Source organism: Equus quagga, chromosome 10, assembly GCF_021613505.1.
Source record: "Equus quagga isolate Etosha38 chromosome 10, UCLA_HA_Equagga_1.0, whole genome shotgun sequence".
In the NCBI taxonomy this organism is placed as follows: Eukaryota; Metazoa; Chordata; class Mammalia; order Perissodactyla; family Equidae; genus Equus; species Equus quagga.
The window spans coordinates 103,018,968-103,046,939 of NC_060276.1; the positions used below are offsets into that span (position 1 = coordinate 103,018,968).

Below are 27,972 nucleotides of genomic sequence, written 5' to 3' on the forward strand. Positions count from 1 at the left end.
GTTCTCTAACTCACTCACTCTCTCTCTCTCACTAGCTCTGGAAAGACCCAGCTGCCATGTCTTGAAGACACTCACGTAGCCATGTAATAAAGGCCCACATGGCAAGGACTTGAGGTCTCCAGCCAACAGCCCTGAGAGTGGGCTTGGAAGCAGATTCTCCAGCTTCAGATGACTGCAGCCCTAGCTGACAGCTCAACCACTTCATAAGAAACCCTGGGCTAGAACCACCCAGCTAAGCCTTTCCCAGATTCAGGACCGTCAGAAATTATGTTAAAACATTTTTGTTGTTTTAAGATGCTAAGTTTTGCAGTAACTTGTCACACAGTAATCAGAATTCCAAAGCCAAGCAAGGAGGTGGTCTCCAGCATAGTTCCATGGAGCGTTCCTTCAGCCTGATCCTGCAGGGGAGCTCTAGAATTTAAGTTCCTCCTCAGAGCTGCCCTGACCAGAGAGATGTGGGAGCTGGACCTTTCAAACTCGAGCTGGATCACGTAAGAGCCACCCCAGGGGAATATAAATTCCCAGGCAGTTCCATCTCCCCGCATGTGAGGGGCAAAAGTGGGAGCACACCACAGAAAATGAGCCACAGGTGCTGGTGGTTAGAAGTTAAATGTTTAAAAGATTTTATTTTTGGATCTAGATACAGCACTAACATTATCTGCTATAGGTCATTTTTTGAAATTGAGATAGGATTAACACCTAACATTATGTAAGTTTAAGGTGAACAAAGTGTTGATTTGATACATTTATATATTGCAATGTGATTACCACCACAGCATTAGCTAACACCTCTATGACGTCACATAATCATCATTCCCTTTTTGTGGTGGGAACAATTAAGATCTAGTCTCATAGCAACTTTGAAGCTTATAATACAGTACTGTTGTCTATAATCTCTACGCTGTGCATTAGATCTCCAGGACTTATTTATCCACTAGTTGCAAGTTTGTACCCTTACACATCTCCCCAGTTCCCCCACCCCCCAGCCACTGGTAACCACCATTCTACTGTTTTTACAAGTTCAGCTTTTTCAGATTCTACATATAAGTGAGACCATACAGTATTTCTTTCTCTGTCTGACTCATCTTACTTAGCATAATGCACTATAGGCCATTTTTATGAGTTTGTCAAATGTACAAATACATGTTTAAAGCTGAATTAGAGTATGCAGGTTTGCAACATGGTGTAAATGGATTAACTTAGCAACAAGGCTCAGCATTCCACTTTCACATTCCATACATGTCCCAAAGATAGGATGAATATTAACAATGCTCACCAGGAAAATCAGGTATGAAGACAATCAATGAAATCACTTTGCCAGTTATGGATGTTAAAATAAACGATGAAAAACACTATGAAGCTCTTTGCATGGCCACAGATAGCAACTTTCCCACATACAGTGTTCTAGTCACTAAATTCCTGAGTAAACCTAGGATAGTATTATGAAGCATATAATAAATTCTTCAATAAATCAAATAACTCTTAAACAAAGCACCTGTTCCCGACCCCATATTAAAACTTTTAAATCAACCTTGGAATTTCTTAAAGGAAAACTGCAATAGTCATCATCTCTAAATCTTAAATATCCTTCCTCACCCCTGCAAATTATCTCACTTTTCTTCTAATTTTTAAGGAACTCAAACTGGACTAAAAAACTCAGCATGACTGTACTCTTGCCAAGTATTGATCATATCAGAGCCTGGTTGTTTTAACCTGCCATAAGGGCAAAATGAAAATAGCATGGACTTCGCAGGGGCAACAGCCACGCCACAAAGCTGCCAGTACATGGCACTGGTAGGTCAAAGCTTAGGATTCTGCAAAATACAAAGGGTATGTTGAAGCACCAAGGATGATGCCAGTTCACATAGACCCCTTTGAGATCCTTCTCTATCCTCAAGCATCACACATACATACACACACACACAGACTGTGCCAGTCATTTTCTATTTACTCTCAGATCCATTTCTTGACTTGCCCTGCTGTGCTCTATATTACAGAGAGGCTGACCCCTGCAGGCCGATCTCTTCAGTCAACTGGCTTCTGGCTTGGTTCAGCCAATGGGAGGCACAGGGACAAGATTGGAGGGTAGGAGAAAGGGAGAAGCCAGGATACTTCTCCCCAACTCTCTCTTTGCTGCAGGGCAGCAACTCTGTCTTCACAGCTCCAGCTCCACTGGAAAACTGTTTCCTCCTTGCTCCTGCCAGGGGACCTCAGCTACTGTGCTGTGATAACACTCCTGATTCCCATTGCCTTTCAGTCGAGGGTTAGTAGCAGCTTCCTAATGTTGCTAATTTCGTGTTGCCTCACAATCCCCTATTTGGCTTCTCAGCTCTTCCACCACCTATGTAACCAATTCCCTGTACTGATTTCCCTCTATTTGAAACACCTGGGGAGAGTGACATCAGTATCATGGCAGAGTGAGTTCTCCCGGCAATCTCTCCCCTCCGCCATACAACAAAAAAGACATTCATACTCCAACAGAGGACATGCACACAACACAAAAGATGTCTGAGAGACCCACACAGCCACACGTCAGAGGGTGGAAAGGCTGGAGCCTCCCTCGGAGGTGGAACGGGGTAAAAGAAAACTCTGCTTCCTCCCCAAAAGACTGTGATCCTGAACTGCATGCAGCCTCTGAGAGGGAAGGAAGCGGGGAGGGGACGCTTGTTTGTGGGAACATCAAAGATCCCTGAGGTCCCTCACAGACTAGGAGAAAGCCCCTACCAAAGTGAAAGCTAATGCAGGGGTGACTTCATCAAGCCAACACCCCAGGAGAGCAGACAGAGTAAGCCTGTGAGAGCATGCAGAAAGCACCCCTGCCCCCAACCTGCCCAGCACTGGCTCCAGCACCTGGCATCCCAGCAGAACACAGAGGGCTCAGAATATGCAGCTCTTGACCCCCACCCAGTGACCATAGGTGGTAACTGCGACCAAATAATACCAGAATGTGAAAGAATAAAGCCATGCCCTCTAGCAGTATCAAAAATTACATTAAACCTCCAGACCAGAGAGAAAATGACAAGTACTCAGAAATCAGTCCTGAAGACACAGAAATATGTAATCTAAATGATAGAGAATTCAAAACAGCTATCATGAAAAAACTCAAGTTAAAAGAGAATGTAGAGAAACAATTTAATGAGTTCAGGAACTACTTCATAAAAGAGATTGAAACTATAAAGAAGAATCAATCAGAAATATTGGAGATGAAAGACACAATCAATGAGATAAAACAAAATACAGATTCCCTGAATGCTAGAGTGGACATCACAGTGGAGAAAATCAGCATAATCAAGGATAGACATATTGAAATGCTCTAGAGAGAGGAGGAGAGAGAACTAGGACTAAAATACCTGGAGTGGTTTCTGTTTCCCTGACTGAACTCTCATCCACATATTGGGTATGTCTGGATTTAAATGTGGATTTCAACACTTACATGTGAGTTTCAAGAGCCAAAGTATTTTTATTAATTCAACACCTATTGAACAAGGAAGCAACAAGCTGTTTTTGAGCTCCAACTATGTGCCTGCCATTGTGCTGGACACATAGGTGAGAGCTTCTCAGAGACTAAGGATCACACCAGTTACCCAAAAAGCTTTCAAGAATAATTCACTTTGGTGCTTCCAGTTGAGGCCTCTAAGGTCTGCTTCCTTGGCCTCCTGGAGGCTGCAGCTTTCCTGACCTTTGTTCTCACAGTTTCTCAACATTCATCTAAGCTCTTATTCCTATATTAAACCACTTCACTCCCAAATTATTTAGAATGGCTCTGTTTTATTGATCAACCCCAGACTAACATACAATATAAGTGTATTTTAAGTGCACTGTGTCAAAACCTAGCTAAACAGTCTGCCATCTGAAATTTCAGGTGTCTTTATATGACATTTCGTCTTGTCTCAAAGTAATATTATTGAAGCATATACTCTAAATTGTCCAGCTCAATATCATTCCAAGCCTTTCTTAGTTGTCTTCTTTTACTATAAAGTCAGGACAGCTGAAATCTCACTTCTCAGACTCTCTGACATCTAGGGGTGGCCATGTGACTCAGTGCTTCCCAATTAAACACAAGTAAAAGTCAGCTGGTGCTCCTTTCCCTCTTTCTTCTGCCTCTTGTCTGGATCTTATGCAGTACTCAAGTGAAAAAGCCATTGGTTATGATAGTATAGCAGGAAGGGAAAAAGAATTTTATTCCTTGATGGTATCCTCCAGTTGCTTTCTTCCAGATTTTTGAAGCATTAGACAAATAATCACATTAATTTTTTAAACCACTGTTTCTCAGCATTTCTGGGATTTTCAGCCAAATGCAATCCCTAACTGGTACAATTACATACAGAGAAGAAACTGTGCTTTTTTAAAAATCAGATTATCTTAAATTTATTGAGTCTCAAAATACACTCCCTGCTGGGTAAAAGCTATGTGGGTCTTCTAATTTCTCCATTGTAATCATTATTTAGAACAATGTGTCTTTACCAAGCATGAAAATAACTTTCTTTGCAGTTGGAGCTTACTTTACAAAATAAAGATGTTGCTAGTAAAGTCAACTGAGAATTTAATCATATTTTAATGTACACCAGAAAGAGTAACTATTTAAAGTAAACTGTTGGTGAACATTTTTATAATGAAAACACTATTTTATCTTAAATCCAAATGTCCAAATATCAGATTAGCTTAATGTGGGACCTGAATATATGACTCTATTTTATAAATTTTCATATTGAGCTAAGAATTAAATAGAAATATGTTTTCTTCATAAAGGAATATCACACAGGTAGGTATATATGGAGGTGTCCAAAGTCTACAGCAGAATAGATTTTCCAACCTTAGAGGCTTCTCAAGCGAAGAGGCAGATGTCATGTGCTGCTGGATGCTCCTAAGTGCCACTAGGAAGCAACGATTTCTCCTTCTTTGGTTTGGCCATCTCAGTGAGTACAGCCTATAGAACTGGTAGGGATAGTGCTGTTGGCATCTCAGAGAAAATTCTTCTTTGATCTTCTATATCCCACTTCCCTAGCATTCATCCCTCTTCTTGATAAGCCAGCAACCTGCTCCTTGATAACATCTTTTACATTGAAGACTTTGCCCAAATGATATGCATCCTGTCTCAAAAACACAAAGTTCTTCTCCACAAGGCCCTACAGGGGAAAATATAAAAGAAGGAAAAATTAAACCAAAAGTACAAAGTAATTTCCCCTAATACGAGACTCTGGTCCAGTGCCCATTGTTTCATACTTGGACCACTGCCAAACTCTTTACTTGGTCTTCTTAAATCCAGACTCTTTCCTTCATTATTTTAGTCATCACATCATTCTCAAATGAATCTTATTTAAATGCTACTTTCATCAAGATCAGTTTGTTCAAAAGTTTTCTGAAGCTCCCTGTGATCAACCATACCAAACTTCAACTCTTCTATCTGGTTTTCAAAGCTCTTAATGGCATTCCTCCTTCTGACCTAGCAAAATTTTACTTCCTTGTCTAGCCAAATATACATTTGTCTCTCATATCATTTTGTATGCTTTGGGTTGCAAATAAAAAAAGAAACTCCACACAGTTCCATCGGCTTTATTAGTTGAAGAAATTTGGAGACACAGAAATTACAGGATTGATTAATTCAGTGTCTTCACAACATTTTCAAGTACTGTGGTTTCTTCCTCTCCTCTCTAACATTCCAGGCCTATCAGTCCATCCGCAGCAGGGCGCTTGTGTTCATAATCCCTCTCCTATGCTCAAGACCTCACATGCAACAGTGTATAGTGCAAGAAGAGAAGGCATTTCTGCCTCGTGTTCTCTTTTCAACAACAAGAAGAGCTTTTACAGAAGTCCCCGTAATGTCCCCTCATGACTCTCTGGCTACCATATCACATGCCCATGCCCAAGCTTGGCAAGTGGAGAAGGACCACCACAGCTATATAAAGGAGAGCAGACGCCTGAAAACATTGGGCTCTTTCCAGCCAGGAAGAAGAGGGAATGGCTGTACGACAGGCAACCGCAACATCTGCGCTATCTCATCTTGTTTTATCCTGACGGATCACCATCATTCCAATGTTTGTGCCTTTGTTCTTGCTTCCTACATCTTATGCCCTCCCTCCTCCTTTCCACCTATATAAATGCTTTCCATTCCTATAGATCACAGAGATGTAAGAAATAGGGTTTGACACTGAGAGGTCAGATGACCAAGGTCACATAGCCAGAAAGAGGTCAAGCTGGGATTAAAACCCAGAACTTTCTAACCACAGATGATGTGTGCCCCTTCCACCCTCTAAGGCCCACCTCCTCTGTAAAATCTCAAGTTACCATACTATTTTCTCAATTTCGTTTCAAGACGGCAACTTGATCCCAGGCAACTAACTTCTTTCTCTCAAAAATTGTCATTATAATAACCAAAGAAATAAACAATATGGGAAAATCTATATCAGCCCTGGGTGGCATGTTGTGTAGATGGGACTGGATTAAGGATTTACCAATGGGCCAAGACATGGGGAATAATGGATGAGATTTCACAGAAGCTCCCAAGGTCAGAGCAGCTCTAAATAGGAACAGGTAAGCTATGAACCACATAGAAAAGAGAAAACTCAAGCATTTCCAGAAGTATGCAAGTACTTGTACATGGGGCAGGGAGAGACTACTGGACATCACTGCCAGGGTCAGCTCAGTGAGACAAAGGGGCTCAGAAAAGCAAGGGCATTGCCCCAGCAGCCTGTTAACAAAGACAATCATGATCTTGGAAGAAATGGGGCAGGACCCACCATTTGCTACAACAAACATGAAGGAGAAAATACCTGGCCCAGCAGTTCGCTTCCCTGCCCCATGTCTGTCTCCTTTAAAAAACACTCTTTCTATTCCTTCCAGCCAAATGAAACCCCTATTTATCAAAGTAAAACAATAGAAAATATAAACTTTTCCTTGTGTCTTGCATTAAAATATTCAAAGTGGGACCCACGTTGTCTCTGGCATGTCAATCCCAGCAATGGTTAAGCATAGATATCAAGAAGAACGAATAGAAAAAACTTGATGGAGAAAGAGAGAGAGAGAGAAATAGTTTGAAATATGGAGTCCCTCTGAGGACTCACAACTAAAAAGTTAAGGGACTTATTTTAAAAAATAAAGGAGAACAACATAAAAATATGTCATTTGGATTTATAATAAAAATTGAAATGACACTTCATTTCTAACAACAGAACCACATAAGGTCAGGAAAGATTGCTTTCAGATGAAAAATATACTGCAGCCAGGTGAGCTATTGCAGAAACTAGAGATTTAGAACAGAAGTTTGAGAAATTTTCCCCAAACTCAGAAGAAACTGATAAAGAGAGAAATATCATGGGAGAATGTCGAGACATGGAGGATGAATCTAGGAGGCTACATATCTTAACTGTAAACCAGATGTCAGCCGGCCCCCTTGCTCCTTGAGGATCTAGGTATAATTGGCTTGGAACCTGCTATTTCCATGACCCAAGGAAGTCCAATGTAATGCCCTCAATTCCCGCATTAGGAATTTAAGCTCCCAGGGCTCCTCTGACCCCAATTTCCATATTTTGTCTCTTGCCACATTAAACAGGACAGGAATCAACCCCTTTACCAGCTACCACCAGAAGTCCACTCGGTAGTAGATTAGTATATTTGAGACTCATGATCATTTGCCTTTTCAATGCCTTCCTCCCCTTTTTCCTTCTCCCATCTCTGTTCCTCACCCTCTCCTTTCAAGATTGCTTTCATTCACTCATTCATTCAGTAAAGTTCCGTTATGCTGGTAATACACCAGTGACCAAGACAGGCAGGTCCTTGCCCTCATGGAACTTACATCCTAATGAGGGATATAGAAGACAACTAACAAACATACAATGTCAGGTAGTGTATTAGTTTGCCAGGGCTGCCATAACAATGTACCACAGACTGGGTGGCTTCAAACAACAGAAATTTATTCTCCCACAGTTCTGGAGAGAACTAAAAGTCCGAAATCAAGATGTTGGCAAGGCCATGCTCCCTCTGAAAACTCTAAGGAACAATCCTTCCTTGCTTCTTCTAGCTTTTGGAGGCAGCCAGAAATCCTTGCCATTCCTTGCCTTGTGGCAGTATAACTAAAATCTCTGCCTCCAGCTTCGCATGGCCTTCTTCCATATATGTTTCCCCCAAAATTCACATGTCAAAGTCCTAATCCCAGTACCTCAGAATGTAACTGTTTTTGGAGACAGGGCCTTTAAAGAGGTAATTAAGGTTAAATGAGGTCACTGGAGTGGCCCCTAATCCAACAGGACTGGTGTCCACATAAGAATAGATTAGGACACAGACAAACAGAGGGAAGATCATGCGCAGACACAGGAAGAAGGAGGCCACCTACAAGCCAAGCAGAAAGACGTCAGAGGAAACCAACCCTGCCTACACCCTGATCTTGGACTTCCAGCCTCCAGAACTGTGAAGAAATAACTTTCTATTGTTTAAGCCACCCAGTCTGTAGGATTTGTTATGGCAGTCCTAGAAAACTAACACAGATTTCAACATATATTGTGAGGGTACACAATTCAATCCACAATAGGTAGTGATAAATGCTACGAAAACCAATAAAACAGAGGAGGAGGATAGTGACAGGGAAGGGGCGGGCAGAGGAACACAGCTCTCTACCACCTCTAATCCGAAATTTGCTTACCCCAAACTATCAAGGTATGCAGCAGAACAAGCAGCTCTTTATATAACTGGATCTACTTGCCTTGGAAGGTAATTGAAAAAACAGCAATAAGTTGTGTTACATTACATGAATAATTATTGAGCACTTACTGTCAGGCACTGTGCCAAATTTTAATCACATGATCTCAATTTATCCTTATAACAACCCTATGCATGGAGTACTATTATTTTCTCCATTTTACAGATAAGGAAACAGAGGCTTAAGAGGGTCAAATGGCTTACCCAAGTCCAAATAGCTAGAACCTGGACCTTCTAACTCCAAAGTACTCTTCTCAACCACTGTAAGATACCACCTCCTCTTTATATATAGATTATAAATGAGGACTTGTTACATGGAACTCCTCTTTGCAGTAAAGGATTTCTTTCAAATATCAGAGTTCTCTGTAACTGCATATCAGACATGTGGATGACATCACAGCTCTCCTTGTTTTCTGTTTTCAAATCTGAAAGGAATTAATGGAAACATTTAGTGTCCTTTCTTATATTATGAATCAATTTCTTTTAGCCATGCAGAAAGACTCAACAACCCTTGTATTCTCAAAGTCAAAGGTAGGTCTTCACCAAAGCCAAGCTCTTTTTCAGTTACTTTGGCCTCCTGTGACAAAGTGATCCCAGACACAAGTCCTCACCACACTCTATAAACGCACTGAGGAGCTGTAAAGGTATCAATGAAGGCAGATACCGCCAAAGAAAGGATTTCAATAATCAACCCCATGCACCCCAAAATAGATGAGGCAGCTTAGACGGAAATAGAAACCCTAAAATTGCAGCTCTCCTAGGGGATTCTTCAGCTGATTGCATTCCTGTGCCACTGAGGAGGACTAAAGCAGACCAGGAAATACTAAAATCCCTGACTCAGCAGGTGTCCTTCAGGAAACCCAAAGCTGGGTCTTCTAAAGGAAGACAGTCCCTCCAGAAACAAGACAAAATAGAAATCTTATACCAAAGACATGGAAAACAGCATAAATCCTATACACCATGAAAAATAATTAAAACAAAGGGAAAGGAAAATACAGGCAGAGCAGGTCATGCCGTGAAGTGATGGAGCAGCAGTCACAGTTTCAAACTGGAGACTAGGATGAGGGACCCCCATTCCCAACCCTTCCACTGAGTAACATTTACAGCTATTACTTTCTTGCTGTTTGTAGCAAGCCTTTATAGATGTCTTGAGAATACATCCAATATAGAAATGGGGAGTGTTGTTTTGGCTTTCTTACCACTATGCTATTGATATTTTAGGAGAGTAATTGAACTTCTCAGTACTAACTTGTTTTCTCCGTGAACTAGTATCCCCCAAAGATAAGTGAGTTTCAGGGCATACACGAAAGTAACTATAAATCCAGTGCCTAAATGGCATTTGTAGTTTATCAGCCTTTGAGAGAGAAGGAGCCAGCCTAGCTTCAAAGCATTTCCTCTAGTTTAAATCTGTACTTGCCTCATCTTACACACACGCATGCACATCTTGCAATTTGGCACTTTTTAAGAACGAGGACAAAAAAGGGGATTTATTTTTGCAAACTAACAAGTGCCATTTCTCCAAGAGAACTGCTATGATCTGTTTGCTTGCATTGAAAAGTTACTTTCATCCCACACAGTCCAGCTGTTATTCTCAGGTTGCTGAAATAATGAGCAACATTAAATAACAGAGTTGAAATCAGCCACCAAGACTCATGACCACATTTGGTCTTGCGCAAATTAGAGCCTCATTCGGAACAGTGGTATTCCTTTTAGCCAGTGCCCCCACCCTCTAGCACCCACAGTGCCCCCCTTTCAGCACTATCAGGTTATTAGGGCAGCTGGGAGAAGCATGGGTCAGTGTTCCCCCCAGAACTAACTGCCAGTAGAAAAAATAAGTCTTAGTCTTATATCTCCCTGATGTTTTCCTTCATGCCTCAGCTGCAAAGTGGCCAATGTCTGAGTTAATGAAACAGCACTTCTTACACACTACACTTTTCATCCAGACAGACCACTGTGAAGAGTCTCACCCTCCTCTAGCCATGTGACCAACTCTCTTGTCACAGTGAGTTTACTGCCTTCATTCAGCAGCTGTATCTTAAGTGCCTATCAGGTGGCAGGCCCTATTATCACGTTATGGTCATCCCTAATCATGTGGTCCCTGAACGTCAGAGAGCTGACCGTTTGGTAGGAGAGATGGCCAGCTAGACAAGCAACTACAACAACGGAGACTGGTGAACAAGGTAAGGATGGCCATGGAAGCACATACCCAGGGAGCTAACCTCTTCTACCTAACTGTAGAAGAGGCTTCCTAGAGGAAGTGCATCTAAATTGAGACCTGAAGGATGAGCAGGAATCACTGGACAAAGGTGGCAGGAGGAGTGTTCCAGGCAGGGGTAATGACACAGGTAAAAGTTCAGACGAGAAGGAGAGCATGGTAGGGCGCAGTAATTGAAAGAAGTTCAAAACGTCTGATGCGTGGAGTTAAAAGGAGCCATGGTTTCCTACACCTCCTTGAACAGCTCATTCTCCCACTCTCCATAGCATTTGTTTCCTCAAACTTCAGACTGTCCCCTAATCCAACACTTATTACCTCCCCCTTAACTCTCAGAACATGATACCACCTACTATTTAATATACAAAATAGAGGTCACCAGACAGGAGCTCCCTCAATTTCTGCTATCAAACATAAAAACCTACATACATCTGTGTCCATCTTGAGTGCTCTCCCCAGCCTGACCCTTTTATATGGTTGAGGCTGCCTCCCATGTAAGGCCAATTCCTTGAAACTTTGGATCCCATTTTCCTCTGGCCTTCCCTAGAAACTTACTTTTTCATTATTCCTTCTTTCTCTTATATATTCAACCTCCTCCCTTAGATCATTCCCATAAGTTTTAAACATGCTCAAGTTTCTCCCATTTAAAAAAAATAGTTCCTTCCATCCCATATCTCAGAGTAAATAGTGACTTATCTCTATCTCCTGCTTCAGAGCAAAACTTCTCCTGAGAGTTGCCCATTACCGTGATCTCCATCTGTTCACCTCCTAGTCATTCTCCAATTCATCCTAACCCGGTTACCACTTCTCCACTCCACCATAGGGCTGGTACTAAAGTTACCAATGACACCCGCGTTGCTAAACTCAAAGGGGAGATTTTTCACTCTTCATTTTCTTTGATATCAAGAACATTTGACGTTGTAACACAATTTGTCTTAATACTCCCTGTTCTTGGCTTCCACAACAGCTCCCCTTCTCCAGTTTTCCTCTTATATTTCTGTTCATTCCTCCTAAGTCTCCTTGTCATAGTTTATCCTCTACCAAGCTGTTAATGTCTGAGTTCTTCAAGACATGGTTTTGGACACTCTTTTCTTCCCAGTACTCTCTATGTAAAATAATAACCATGACTTCACCATCTTTATGTAGATAATTCATAAATTTGTGTCTCCAGTCTAAAGCTCCCCTGTAGGTTCTAAAGCTGTATATATATATACATCTGCCTACTTGACATTTCGCTTAGTTATCTCAAATGCACCTCAAGCTCTACACGTCCAAAACTGAACTCATAACCTCCCATGCCCTTCCTTCTACACACAAACACACACTCAAACAGGGTCCTCTTCAAGCATTTCCTACCTCAGCAAATGGTACTACCATCCATCTGTTTTCTCTAATCAGAATTATAGGAATCACCTTTTACATTTCCCCTTCATTCCCTGCTTCCAACTTATTGGTGAATCCAATTAATTTTCCCTCCAACATGTCTCTTGAAACCATAACTTTCCCATCATTTCAGCTGCCACCTTCCTAATCCAAGTTATCACCATTTGTTAACTAGACTATTATAGTGACCTACACATTAACCTCACTGCATCCCCTCTTACCTTGCTCTATAGATTGATCTTTTCAAAACACAAAACACAAATCAGGACTTCTGGTGCTGGCCAAGTTGCAATAAGCCCACTACAGTCCCTCTCTCCCAATGATTAGAACTAAATACTTGTAATACAGTGATTACAACTAAACACTCTGAATACAAAAGGTAACTTCCTGGGGGCCGGCCCTGTGGCCGAGTGGCTAAGTTCGTGTGCTCTGCTTCAGCATCCCAGGGTTCGCCGGTTTGGATCCTGGTCGTGGACATGGCACCGCTCATCAAGCCATGCTGTGGTGGCGTCCCACATAGAAGAACTAGAATGACTTACAACTAGGATACACAATTATGTACTGGGGTTTTGGAGAGGGAAAAAACGGCAACTTCCTGAGGACTCCGCAAAGTAAACAACAGCAAGAAAATTTAGGAGAGAAGTCAAAATTTAAAGCAGTAGCCCATACGGTAGTGAGTTTTCCACATATCTTTCCCTCTTACCTCCAGCTTTGATACCAATTACAAAACTGTGCAGTGGATCCAGGCAGCAAAACCTCTGAGAGAAACCCCATATTCCTCATCAGAGGTTCAGGAAAAGGGGTGCTTGCAAGTGGAAGAGTGTAAGAGAATTCCTTTTTTCTTTTTTTCTCTCCTTGCCTTTCTCTGTGGAGGACCTCAGTCATGGAACTATGCACTGGCAACACAGACAGCCAAAAGTCTGAGAGAAGTTCTGTCTTTCTAAACAGAGGAATTAGCTTGGTTTCTCTCTCTCTCTCTCTCTCCCTCTCTCTCTTTCTCTATCTCTCTCTCTCTCTCCTCTCAACACTTTGTCCCAATGGCAGTTATAGTCACACAGAAATGCATGGCAGCAGCACAGGAAATTAAAACTTCAAGAGAAATGCTATCTTTCTGGCAAAATGACCAGAAAGAGGGACATCTGAGATCCATAGAATACAGGAACAATTCTGGAAAGGAAAGAGCTGGAGAATGGGATCCCTTAACTTTGTGTGTAAACTTCTCAGCTCTGCATGTGTGGGACAGACCCAAAGCAGCTAGGATGCAGAGGAAGTGAACATTATCAATCAACTTGACCTAAGTGACATTTATAAAGCACTCCACCCAAAAACAGAAGATATTACTGTACAGCCATTGGAATGGTTACAATAAGAAGCTCCTTGACATTGGTCTTGGCAATGATTTTTTGGATGTGACACCAAAAGTACAAGCAACAAAGCAAAAATAACCGAGTGGGATTGTATCAAACTAAAAAGTTTCTACACAGCAAAAGCAACAATCAACAAAATGAAGAGGCAACCTATGGGAGAAGATATTTCCAAACCATCTATCAGATAAGGGGTTAATATCCAAAATATATAAGGAACTCCTAGAACTCAATAGCATGCCAAAAAGACATAATCTGATAAAAAATGGGCAGAGGACCTGAATAGATGTTTTTCCAAAGAAGACATACAAATGGCCAATAGGAATAGGAAAAGATACTCAACATCACTAATGATCAGGGAAATGCAAACCAAAACCACAATGAGATATCACCTCATACCTATGTGGATAGCTATTATCAAAAAGACTAAGAGAACAAATGTTCGTGAGGATGTGGAGAAGAGGGACCCCTTGTGCACTGTTTGTGGGACTGTAAATTGGTGCAGCCACTATGGAAAACAGTATGGAAGTTCCTCAAAAAATTACAAATACAACTAACATATGATCCAGCAATCCCCCTCCTGGATATATATCTGAAGGAAATGAAATCGCTATCTCAAAGAGAAATCTGCACCTCATGTTCACTGCAGCCTTATTCACAATAGCCAAGGCATCGAAACAACCTGAATGTTCATCAATGGATGAGTGCGAAACAACCTGAATGTTCATCAATGGACGAGTGGATAAACAAAATGTAGCATATTATTATTCAACCATAAAAAGAAGGAAATCCTGCAATTTGTGACAATGTAGACGGACCTTGAGGGTATTATGCCAAGTGAAATAAGTCAGACTGAGATAGACAAATACTGTAGGATATCACTTATATGTGGAATCTAAAAAAAGCTGAACTCATAAAAGTGGAGAGTAATGGTGGTTGCCAAGGGCTGGAGGATACAGGAAATGGGGAGACATCGGTCAAAGGGTACAAATTTCCAGTTATAAGATGAATAAGTTTTGGGGGTCTAATACATAGCATGGTGACTATTGTTAATAATACTGTACCATATACTTGAAAGTTGCTAACAGAGCAGATCTTAAATGTTCTCACTACAAAAAAAATAGTAGCTATATGAGCTGATGGATGTGTTAACTAACCTTATTGTGGTAATCATTTTGCAATGCATATGTATATCAAATCATCACGTTGTATACCTTAAACTTATACAACGTTATATGTCAATTAGATCTCAATAAAACTGGGGGGGTGAAGAATGACTAAAACAAAAAAAATGACAATACCAAGTACTAGAAAGGAGGCAAGCAACTGGAACTCAGATATTGCTAATGGGAATGTAAAATGGTACCACCACTCTGGAAAACAGTTTGGCAGCTTCATAGAAACATACACTTACTGTAACTTCTCTAGTTTAGGAGCAGGAGTGGGGATGAGTGAGGCTTGGAAAAAGACATGACAGGTACTGGTCAAAGAGGCCAGAGGTTTAGGGTGTTTATGAATGTTTTGAAGCAGCTGAGTCTAGATGAACAAGGAGCCAAGTGTAAACAGAAGGGAATAAGAGACCAGATGAAGAGCACATTCCACAAATGTAGGAAAGTGAAGGAATTTACAGTTGAAGAGGTGAGGTCTGAGGGATAAAAATCAAGATCTTTGAGTTGACCAGGTCTTAAGATGATAAGGTCGAAGGTGTATCTGGATTTCGTCCCAATTCCCAAAGAGATACAGTGTGTTGCTATTAAGTTGTGAAGACTTAAAGTTGCTTAGCAGGGCATTTTCTTAAGAGAATTAGTGTGACTAGTTCCTGCATATAGCTACAAATTATAATTTCTTTGGCAGTCTTTATCCCATTTATTTCCTACCCTAATTTCCATTTTGTGTATGGAAGTCATCCTAAATATTTATTGCAGACTCATCATTAAAAATATATAGTATCTTCAATATATTTATTTTATTTATAAATAATATAGGTATATAACTGAAAATGTCATATACGTCACAACTTTCCCAAAAATAGAAATTATTTAAAAAGAAATAAACATCATAAAAACAATATTTTGAAGTAATTTTCATGTCATTTCTTAATGGTACCAGAAACCTCTTTCTCACCCAGAAATATCATGCTATCACTGTTCTAGGAAGAGTAATGTGATTGAATATGCTTGATCTTTTAAAATCTTAGTTCAACACCCTCTAATGTAGCAATTTGAAGTTTGGGTTCTAAGTTCAGTTTGTTACAATTCTTAGTTTTAATAATGCTGTAACTGAAAAAGACATATCACAAAACTATGTACTTCCAAATGGAAAAAACACATCATTGCCAATGCTTAGCAAATCATGATACTTGCTTTCTATTCCCAATAACCATTCACATTTGCCATTTGGGGGCAAATAGGCCAGTAAATTTCCATCTTCCTTAAGGCTCATCAGTTATTCTTGCAAACTAATCAGAATGTGCCCTTTTTTTTTTTTGCTGAGGAAAATTCACCTTGAGCTGACATCTGTGGCCAATCTTCCTCTTTTTGCTTGAGGAAGATTCGCCCTGAGCTAACATCTGTGCCAATCTTCCTCTGTTTTGTCTGTGGGTCGCCACCACAGCATGGCCACCAACAAGCAGTATAGGTCCACACCTGGGAACCAAACCTGGGCTGCTGAAGCAAAGCATGCCAAACTTAACCACTAGGTCATGGGGCCGGCCCCAGAATGTGCTGAATTTTTAAATCTTTAACAAACTTTTTCAAATCCCACCCAAATTCTTTTTTGAAGTTTTTCAGGTGTTAGAAAATTCCAACGTGTATGTGTGTGTGTTTGTGTGAGAGAGAGCATTACATGTGACACTGGTTTTCAGTGACAAAACTGTCATGAGGAAAGAAACATTCCCAAACATCTGTTCCTAAAATGCACTCTCCATTACACAAGTTTCTTTCGAAAATCAGTTACTTTCTCACATAGTGTTAAAACATCAACTTTATATTGAAGATATAGATTGTGTGTGTGTGCTTGTGTGTGAATAAATACTAGGAAGTATTCTACTGTCAGATCTGATTAGGCATCATTGCTCATACCCAACAATGCAGCTAAGGAAGAACTCACACAAGGGATAGAAGAGTCAGCTCTGCCATTTTCTTGTGGTTCACCTGTATGTGCATTCTGAGTAGTCTCATAATCCTCAATTCCTTGGCAAAATTCCTTCTCCATTTGGAAACCAACAGATTAGTTAATCTATAATATAGTTAATACAGACTGGATATAATCCAATCCATAAATCCACTAAATGGGGCGCAAATCAACTGAAAATACACAAAAGACTGAAACAACAAGTAAATGAGTCACCATCAAGCCCCTTTGGAATTCTCTCCCAGATTCCGCTTGGCCAAACAGAACCCATAGTCATCTCATATGTAAACTGAATGGATGCATCTATGTCAACTTGTATATTAAATAATAACAAAGCCTAATTTCTTTCTTATTTTTATATAAAAGTAAAAAGAAATAGAAACTACATTTTCACTCTACACCACCCTCTGTGGCGCACACATTCCACTATGGAGAGATTCACGAAATATATCACAGCAAATCCATTTAAAGAAAGATTTTACAACGAATAAAACAATGTGATAGAATAATAATTATATATGGGGAAAGACAATATACTATTTGAATGAAAAGCAGTTTACCAAGGGTATTTTTCATACAGGTGGGAGAGAAGAAATATGTTTAGATATGGGTGAATGCAGCAAACAAAAGTTACTATAGGCATATACACCAAAAATTGGCAGCAATTACCTCTGGATGGTAAGAACATGGGTAATTTCTATTTCCCTGTATTTTTTTTTATATTTCCCAAAATGTCTTCAATCATTCTGCAATCAGAGGAAGACATTACTTTTTTTTCTATTTTTACAAGAAGTATGTCTTACTTTGTTATTTCAAAACAAGATTGTTATGAAATATGATGACGTACAAACAATGTTCATTCCATTCATTCATCAAAGGGTTGATAGTCCACTGTGTATCAGGCACTGCTTGAGACCACAAGGGACACAACAATGAATAGAAACAGACTCTGTCCCTGCCCTCAGGAGGGAAAGGCAAACAATAATCGATAGATTAAAAGTACAACAGTGGTGAATAGAGAGTATAGTGCTATAAAAACCCAAAAAGGGAGACCTAACCTATAACGACAAAAAAAAGATATTGTAAGCACTGGTGGATGTCCAGATCTCTCACTTACAATATTTTAAATGAAAATGCTGTAATTTTTCATTCAAAACCAAATTGTAATAATCTGTGTGTTATTTGTGGTTTCTATTATTTATGTCTCTATTCCCTTATATTAGGATAATAAACAGTTGCTCAAACTTCCCAAAGCATCAGATAACGATCAACCTGAGGAAAGAGTACTTTGGCGAAATCAAAATTATTCTAAAACAATCTTTAAGCCCTCTCGTGGTCTTTCCAATAGGTGAAAATCAAAAGTCAACTTTTAATCTAACCATAAGAAATGATGAGAAGACAGAAATCCTAACAGAAGTAAAAATTCTAGTGTGCCAATCCCTAGAGAGATGAATCCCATTTACTGTTTCCTTGGTTACCACTAAAAATTGGTGAAAGACATTTGGGAACAGTCAGATTTAATGGGAAAGAGGAGACAAGACGAGACTGAACTTAGAATTAGACAGACATTGTCAATTTCATGGTCTTGCCCTTCCCAATTTATACATTTTCACCAACGCACAGATGTCTTAAAAGAAAGGTGCACAAAAATTTGGCTTCCATATTGCACTCCCCAAATGCTAGACAACTATACATTAATACAGACTATTATTTCATCTGGTTTTCTAATATTGCTCTCCTAAGGCATTTTAGAGGGTCAGCGATTTTTCAATTCCTTAAATCATTTCTGCCAACACTGCTCTGCCATGTTCCTTTCCTTGATCAAAATGTAAATCTTCCCAAACACATTGATTTTATCGTTGTAAAAGCAGAGCATACGGTCAGGCATTTTGCAAGGCTCTAAGTCACACTGTATGATGAGAATTTTAAAGAAAGATGCCACCACTTTGCCCATCATTATCATTTCTCCCTTCTGGAGAAATGATAAGGTGCTGGGCAGTGTACCAGATCACACCTGGGATACACCAAAGGTACTACTGCCATTCTTTTAAGAAGACTTCATGATTAGAAGTCCATGAGACAGACAGCACTGTGACACTATGGACAACTGAGTTGCTGAATTTGGGAGCAGAATTGAATGTTGATTAATGTCGGTTTCTTCTTTGGGTGAAGAGAGATGATGCTAAAGTATCCTTTTTTCTGCCTTTCCCAGAAAGATGAGAGAAAAAGCAGCATGTTATAGTTAACGACTCTTTCAGTGCCATTACTCCTGGCCTAGCATCTGAGAGAGGTAAATGATTTCACTGATTAGAAAATGAATCTTGAAAATGCAAGAGCTGCACAGAATACTGGCCCAAAAACGTACAGGTATTTGAATGAATGCTGGAGAATAAATTCATTTAAAATCACCACTCAAGAAAATGCAGTATTAAAGATGTGTGTTTTGGTCCAATGATCATCACTGATAATATTACTAAATACTCTTTTATGGTACTGAATTCAAGAATAGTTTGGATATTGAAATATGTACATTTTAAAAAATTAGAAATCTAGCTCAATTCACACCAATCCATAGGGATAGATATGGTTTATTTCTACAAATGAGCCTCTTTTTTGGTTGAGGAAGTCATATCTTAACAGTATAACAAAGTTGAAGAGAAGCTCTAAGAGTGAAACGTTGATAGTGATGGCCGTATCAACATTTCTGTAATATATTGGATGTGGTAATATGGGGACTTAGTTGCTCCCTGGGTATAAGATAGACATTTTGAGAGGTGCATTAACTTGTTCAGTCTACTAGTGTGCCATTTAGTAATTGTACCTCCAGGGCATTAAATAGCATCATAATGGTCAGGAACAAATTTAGGAAAATGGGAAATGCATTATCTGCTGTGCTGAGAGTAGTTCATTCGCCCCATGAAATCTGGCCCAATGATTATTTAATCCAGTGTGTTGTGAATTATTAATTTGGTACACAATATGTGTGCAGTATATACCTTTGTCTCTGGTGCACTGAGACAAATATTCTCTTTAGTAGACATTTCCATATACAACACCTAGGAAAGACATTAGACCACAAATATTGAACAAGAGATGGTTAGAACTAACAGATTTTGTTGCTATCTCATCTCTATCAGTCATCTTTGTGGAGGAAGCTACAGAATTATTTCCTCCAGATTCTTTTCTCATTCAATGAGGACCTAGCCCCAAAGGATGAACTAGGTAAAAACATCTCCCAACAAACACGGCCACAAAGAAAATTCAGTGGGATCTCAGTAGCAGCTGTGCTGTTTGCCTTAATTAAAGTTATTACATATCCACTGAGACAGATGCCAAATCAGTTATTTCATGGTTTACTGATGAATGTCAAATAATATAAAACAAAGAAAATACAGCTCAGTTGAATAAAAAAGAGGACAGTGAGGTATAAGATTACAAATAAGAAATACATTTGCAACAGTCTTGATGTCAAAGTTATATGGGTCGCCAAGGATAGGGATTCAGATGAGAAAACCAAAGCTAGCAATGGAGTTGTAGAATCAGAATTTTAATACAAGATGGGGCCTCAGGGAGCTCCATTTTTAATCCCTACATTTATCAAATGAGAAAGCTGAGGCCCCGAGGGACAGAACTACTTGTTCGAAGTCACGTGGATTATCAGTTGCAGTGATATGACTAGAAGCCGAGAGTAGTTATGTCTTTTCCTCTTTAGCATTAAACAATGGCAATGAAATGAATAAATTGAGGAAACTGGTCCCTGGTCCTAGAGAAGCTGAGCTGTCCTTCTGATAGAGTTTGAAGACCTCAGACTCCTTCAAAGGCACCATCCCAAACCAGAAAAAGAAAAAAAATTATGTCCATAACACTCTCTATTTATATATAATCTTTAAAACACAATTCCAATGTGTTAGTAAATTCCTTGAAATGAACTCAACTTGTTGTGTGAGACAATGCAGTTTTATGGCTTTGTTGCTATAGTGTGTATTTAGCCCAGGAAAACAAAAAATAATGCTGTTCCATGAACAGAGCCACCAGATTGTACTATTTAATACTCCTGATAGATGATAGTCATTTTTTGCAAGTGGCATCTGGCCAAGATTGCAGGTCTCAAAGAGTGTCTCAACCGTGCTCAATCATTGCATCTCCCTCTATTAAAAAACTGTATTGAGATTTCTAGAACCCACAGCAATCAATCTGCTTGATTAATGAATTTTTTTTAAAGCTTTTGTTTTCCTGGCACTGGCTCTCAAAAAAATTAGACGCTCATTTCCTCCTCCATTTGTGGTTGCTAGGAAAGAGACAGATTTGGTGATAAATATTTATTATCTTCCAATTCCTGTCTCCCTTATGGTGGGGTTATTGCTTTATTCAGTTCCAGAGCTAAGGAAAATGTCTGCCGTGTCATTAATAATAAACAAAGCTGCAGTGTGTGTGCTATAATGAATTAAGCTTATCTCAGCCCATCTGTGCATCACCATTCATAGGCATCTTGTCAAACGAAGGTTCTGCAGAATCCACAGGTCCTTGGTCCTCTCATTATGAAGGTAATCTGTGGGAGGAGGTGAGTTAGACTGTAAAATACTACATAAAGTGAGCAACCTCTTTTCCCGAAGAAGTGTCTTGCAATGAAGCAAAATTCTAGCTGTTGTTGCCTCAGGATTGAGGGGAATAAAAAGGAAAAATCACCAAGGCTCATTTGATCTTGGAGAATCAACAGAGCAGCCTCCCTATGAAAATTAAGCAGCTGGAGAGGGGCAAGGATCAGTCTGGACTTGCTCACTTTTTCCATTTATTGGCCAATTCAGAACAGTTCCCTATATGTGCTGGTGAGCCTTTTCCAAACTGTTTCATAAAAATCTCACTAACAACATTTCTACTGTTTCCCTTCATTAATCGTTCTCTAGTAAACAACACTGTAAGTATTTATTGTTCTGACAATAAACCTCTGTCCCCTTCTAGAAAAAGGCTTCCACATATCCTTGACCTATTGCTAACATAACAGATGCCGCAAATCCGTACTTCTCAAACTTTAATGAGCATACGAACTGCCCAGGAATCTTGGGAAAATGCAGAGTCTGATTCAGTAGGTCTGAGATGGAACCTGAGATTCTGCATTTCTGGCAAGCCCTCAAGCGATGCCAGTGCTGCTGTCTGCAGATCTCCCTTTGAGTAGCAAGACCCTAAATGAGTCATCTCTCCTCTTGGAACTTCAAGGTGTCAAGCAAAGACAATAAATTAAGAAGCCCACAAAAGCAAAGACATTTTAAAATATTTTGTCTATTTTAAAATAGATGAATTTGATGTTTTCATCCAGGGTTGCCTCTCAACGTGTTGTTTCTCTTTAAATTATAACACCCTATGACCGGACACACAGATAAGTTCCACAAACTAATGAAGTAAATATCATAGTACTCTTATGAATGGTACTGCTATAAGAGGGGTCTTTTACTGTTTGTTGTCAGTATGCCTTCTCCTCATCTAGATCGTGAGCTCCCTAAAGCTACAAGAGACATCTACTATTCTGTCTTAACAGCCCCTCACTTAGCATGTTGTCAAATCCAATCCAATCAACATTACTGAATACCTACTGTACAATCGGCACCATACTGAGCACTGGAGATGCTGAAAGGAACAAGAAAACATCAACATGCTCTCAGGGAGTTTAGCAGTAAGTATAATATTCCCCTGAATCACTTAAATATAACATTGTTTGAAAGCTAAATAATGTCAACACTAGGCAGGCAAGATCATCTTATGACATAAAGGTAAATGTATTCATTTCCAATTCTTATATTTTAAATCCAAATCTTCTCCTTTGTAAACTCCATATAACTTTTTGAATTCCTTGGAAATTGGAAATAAACTTCAAGGACCATAACTTTTTTGTCAACTCAATGCTTTATCATGTCTTTTATACAGCAATAAGTGACAGCATTTCAACTGACCAGATGTAAACAAATGAGAAAAATGAAAATAACAAAAAATGGATTCTTAATTCCTGAGACGATTTGACAGCTCTAATACGGATGAATTCTATACCACTGGAGTGGAAAGCTTTCACAAACAAACAATCAAAAGAAAGATGTTTTCCTCTACTTGTTAGTTAGCAGTCCAGTCACATCAAGGTTAAAAATATAATTTCCATATTCCTTATCTAAGGGGACTCAATCAAGCAAGACTCCCTTTAACCCTCATTGGGACAAGAAGGAACAGATGTAAAAACATCTGCCCTGCTTCAAAATGATGAAAACACCACCGTGATGTCAAAGACAGCTCTGGGTCACTCCACAAAAGTCTCTAGTCTCAACATGAAAGTGTTTTATCGACTGTCATTGTGGTGAAAATCAAGAATGATACAGACTAACATTTTAATTATCAACTGAAAACCTAGCTATTGGTCTTCTCTGTTCCATCTCACAGCATTATCACTGATATCTCTAATTGAAGCTTCCTTATGTGCCTTTTGGGGGACTGAGAAAACGCTTGAAAACTTGACATTTTTGGTGCAGCAACAGTGACATCCAGTGGGTAGCAAGATTAACCCCAAAATTCTGTGTAAACTCAACGAATGAGGGTTAGGATATCCCAAAAAATGTTCTTGCTTATTCATGGTCACTTAGTATGAGAATCATACAATTTTAACTCCCTTCGGATAACAATCTATTTTGTTGTTATAGTAGTTAACAGACAAAGCGAAGTTGCATCTTGTCTAACTGACCAAGACATTGCTATAATTTCTTCCCAAGTCAATGCCACTCATTGCAGCAAGAGAAACTATTAGTCAGAAAAGTCTTATTAAATTAATTTTACAAATAACATTCTTTCAACATTTACCTAGATTCTCAGTAAGTTATTTAATTTGACCTGTTTTACCACCTGACTGCTTCCAATTACCAAAAACTTCCTAAAATTCAAGTGGAGAAATGTAATTATTAGGCTTTCTTTATATATTTCCTTTATATATTTTTTCTTTATGTATATACTTATAAATATATTTATATAATATATAATATATATTTTAAATACATATATTTAAACTAAATTTGTACCTCTTGTTGAGTTGACGGCTAAGAGAACTACACAACACCAATACAATGTTCATGGATTTCCAGACTTTATTTCAGGAATCTGTTTCTATCACTACTTGATACCATTTTTCTCATTTCAGTTTTAAGTCACTAAATGTACTTCAGTCTAACCTCTGGCAAGTAGACACCACAGAAGTATAACAGCTTTGGAGAAAATAATTGCTCTCCAGATATGGATCCCTCAGGCTCAGTGGAAAGAAGTTAATTACCCAGACCCTGAGAACCTATCACAACAGACATCGATTTTGCTGAAACTCCTCTGAAAGTAGAACTAGATTTTAAGGTGTTTTGTGGAGGAGGAAAGAGATCAGTGAATTCAGTTCATTAGCCCAAATGGGCTCCCTTTGCAAGAAAGAAAGCAGAGGCTTTGAAACAAAATAAAGAGTACTCAGAAATTCATCCGTGTGCACTCCAAAAAGCGATCCATCGAAAAACAGGATCAGATTCACCGTATAGAAAAATCAAAATCTATACAGTTTCAAAAAGCAGCAGAAAGTCCATAGTTCCTGGGCTCTGCCATTAACACAACAGGTTTCATAAGGCATTGGAATAGGCCCATCAAATCTTTTAGATGAACTAAATGACAGTGTACAATGTATACGCAAAAAAAAAGTAAAGAAACTCAGAATAACACATGGAAACAAAAAATAAGAGGGTCACTCCTAAGACATTTAGTCTGCTACACCCACATTGTCCAATACGGCAGCCACCAGCTACCTGCGCCTATTGAGCACGTGGAATGTGGCCAGTCCAAATTGATATGTGTTGTAAATGTAAAATATATACCAGATTTTGAAGACTTAGGATGAAAAATAGAATATAAAATAACTCATTGCTAATCTGTATATTGATTACATGTTAAAATAACATATTGGATGTATATGGTTAAATAAAACGTATTACCAAAATTATTTTAGGGGCCAGCCCCGTAGCCAAGTGGTTAGGTTTACGCGCTCCGCTGCGGTGGCCCAGGGTTTCGCCAGTTCAAGCCCTGGGCACAGACACGGCACCGCTCATCAAGCCATGCTGAGGAGGCATCCCCCATGCCACAGCTAGAGGGACCCACAACTAGGGATGCACAACTATGTACCAGGGGGCTTTGGGAGAAAAAGGAAAAATAAAATCTTTAAAAAAATTATTTTACCTCTTTATTCTTACTTTTTTAATCTATTAAAAAGATTAAACTTACATATGTGGTTTGCATTATATTTCTATTAGACAGTGCTTCTCTAAGCAAATATGCAAGAATTGACACATTGCTTCACATAAATATCTCCACCATCATTTTATGTGCTATTCCATCTTAATATATTTATCCACTCCTCAATTGTCCTGGCCTTCTCTCTTGCCTTTTCAAATTCACATACATGATTTAAATATATTTAAAATTAATGATTACAGTTTCTGCTACTATCCATTAGTCATATAGGCACAATATAAATAGAGAGGCATAATTCAGCGGTTAAACTTGCAGATTCTAAAACCAAACTGGTCAAATTTAACTCCCAGGTCTGCCTCGTACTAGCTGTATAACTATGGGCAAGTTATCAAAATCTCTTTGTGTCTCAGTTTCCTCAAATTGAAAATGAGCATAACAATAGGCTTATTGAGGGGATAAAACAAGTTAATATATTAAATCATTCCAGACAATGCCCAGCAATTAGAAAACATTATTATTAATTATACAGCTGATTTACTTTTTATAATTGACAGTTTAAAAGAGAACAATGAACATCTGATACCTTCAAATATTCTTGGAACTTTAAAGAAACATTAAATAGATATGCATTTAAAATTTCACCACACTCTTCAAATAATATGATTCATAGAGTAATCTTTCCTAAAGAAATTTGTCACTTACAACACTATTTCTTCTTTTTTTCCTTTTCCTTGTGAGCAAGATTTGCTCTGAGCTAACATCTGTTGCCAATCCTCCTCCTTTTTTGCTTGAGGAAGATTAGCCCTGAGCTAACATCTGTGCCAATCATCCTCTACTTTGTATGTGGGATGCCTCCACAGCATGGCTGATGAGTGGAGTGGGTCCGCAGTGGGGATCTGAACCTGTGAACCCAGGCCACCGAAGCAGAGCGTGTGGAACTTTAACCACTTGGCCAGGGGAGCAGCTCTCTTTTTTTCTTTTTTAAGAAGACTCATAATGTATTTTCTTTAATCACTCTGTAATTTTTTCTTCTAAGTCCTACTTTCCTTTCCTTTGGTTAATCTCTTGTAACCGTGTTTTCCCCTCTCCATTATCCAGAATTCAAAGCTCAGTCATTTAGAATGTTCATTCTTCCATTTGGATCTAGAAAGCAGTTTTTTCCTATTCTTCCCCTTCCATTCCTAAAAATTCCTCCTTCCTAATCACATCTGCCATTCTTCAGACCTGGTCCAAGTTCCACATCTCCCACAAGGCCTTCTCCATCCGCGTCAGCCCGCATTATTTTTCTCCTTAAACTCTCACACTGTTGCCCATTCATTCATTCAATTAACGTTTATTGCCTGCCAACATCAAAGACTCAGGCTCCGGGGACACCAAAAAAACAAAACATGTATGTATTCCCATATTCATGGAAATTACAGTCTGAATGGGAAGACAGACATCAAATAAGCCTTCATAAGAGAGATGAGTGTCATGAGACACTTTCTTCACGTTCCTTCACTATCAAATGAGATGATAGCTATGGAAGCACTTTGTAAAGTACTTAATAATACAGAATTAGAAGCATAAATAATTGATTTTTCTGAGTTAAAAAAATAATGGCATGTTTAAGATGCAGTGCTAAAAATAAGAACTGGTCACAAAGCCAATGTGTATAGTATAATCCTATTTGGGAAAAAATTATCTATTTTACATAGATGTGTTGGCAGGCTATGCCACAAAATTTAACAATGATTACCCCTGGGTTTAGAACATGTGGAGATCTCTAGTTTCTTTTTTTCTTTTCTTTTTTTTTTTTTTTGGCTTTGCTTACCTATAATTCCTCCCATAGCTATGTAAGATTTGTATAAAGAGAAATATTACTTTAGGGGCTGGCCCCGTGGCCGAGTGGTTAAGTTCGCGCGCTCCGCTGCAGGCGGCCCAGTGTTTCGTTGGTTCGAATCCTGGGCGCGGACATGGCACTGCTCATCAGACCACGCTGAGGCAGCATCCCACATGCCACAACTAGAAGGACCCACAACGAAGAATATACAACTATGTACCGGGGCGCTTTGGGGAGAAAAAGGAAAAAATAAAAAAAATCTTTAAAAAAAAAAAAAAAAAGAGAAATATTACTTTGAAGCATTGGCTAAATACGATTTTGTGATGTTTTGTTGTATTTTTATAACTTCATGCATTATATCATTTCTTTCTTTATGCTCGTACTCTGACACATATCAAAAGGGTAATTCTAAACACTGATTGGATTAGCTTCCTAAGGCTGCCATAGCAAACTACCACAAACTGAGTGGCTTAAACAATAGCAATGTATGGTCTCACAGTTCTGGAGGCTACAAGTCCACAATCAAGTGTCAGCAGGACCATGCTTCCTCCAAGGCTCTAGGGGAGAATCCATTCCATGCCTTCTCTTTGCTTCTGGTGTCACCAGCAATCCCTGGCATTCCTTGATTTGCAGCTGCATAGCTCTAATCTCTGCCTCCATCATTACATGGCGTTCTTCCTGACAGTTCTTCTCCTCTGTGTCTTCACATTGTTTTCTTTAAAGACACCTGTCATATTGAATTAAGGGCCCATCCTAGTCCAGTATAATCTCACCTTAACCAATTATATCTGCAACGACCTTATTTCCAAATAAGGTCACATTCTGAGGTACTTGGGATTAACACTTAAACATATATTTTTGAGGGACACAATTCAACCCATAATACTGAGCAAGGAATTTTGTTTTTAATTTTTATTTTAAAACCTACACATGTTAAATAAATTATGCTCTTAGTTGTTTATATGTCTCGCTTTTCAGAAACTGATATAGTAAATCACTTGAATAGGTCTAAACTCAGAACACCATTCCAGAAATGTTGCTACAATAGTGTAATTCATCATCTCTACATAATACATTGGGAAATTATCATCTATACAGAATGAGTCTGAAAACTAAAAGCC

At 39.1% G+C, this 27,972-nt stretch overlaps 1 pseudogene; it reads right to left on the bottom strand.

Moving 5' to 3' along the window:
* LOC124245523 (aldehyde dehydrogenase, mitochondrial-like) overlaps positions 1 to 26,308 on the bottom strand; it is a 52,880-nt pseudogene extending 26,572 nt beyond the window's left edge.
* Positions 26,309 to 27,972: the final 1,664 nt, after the last annotated feature.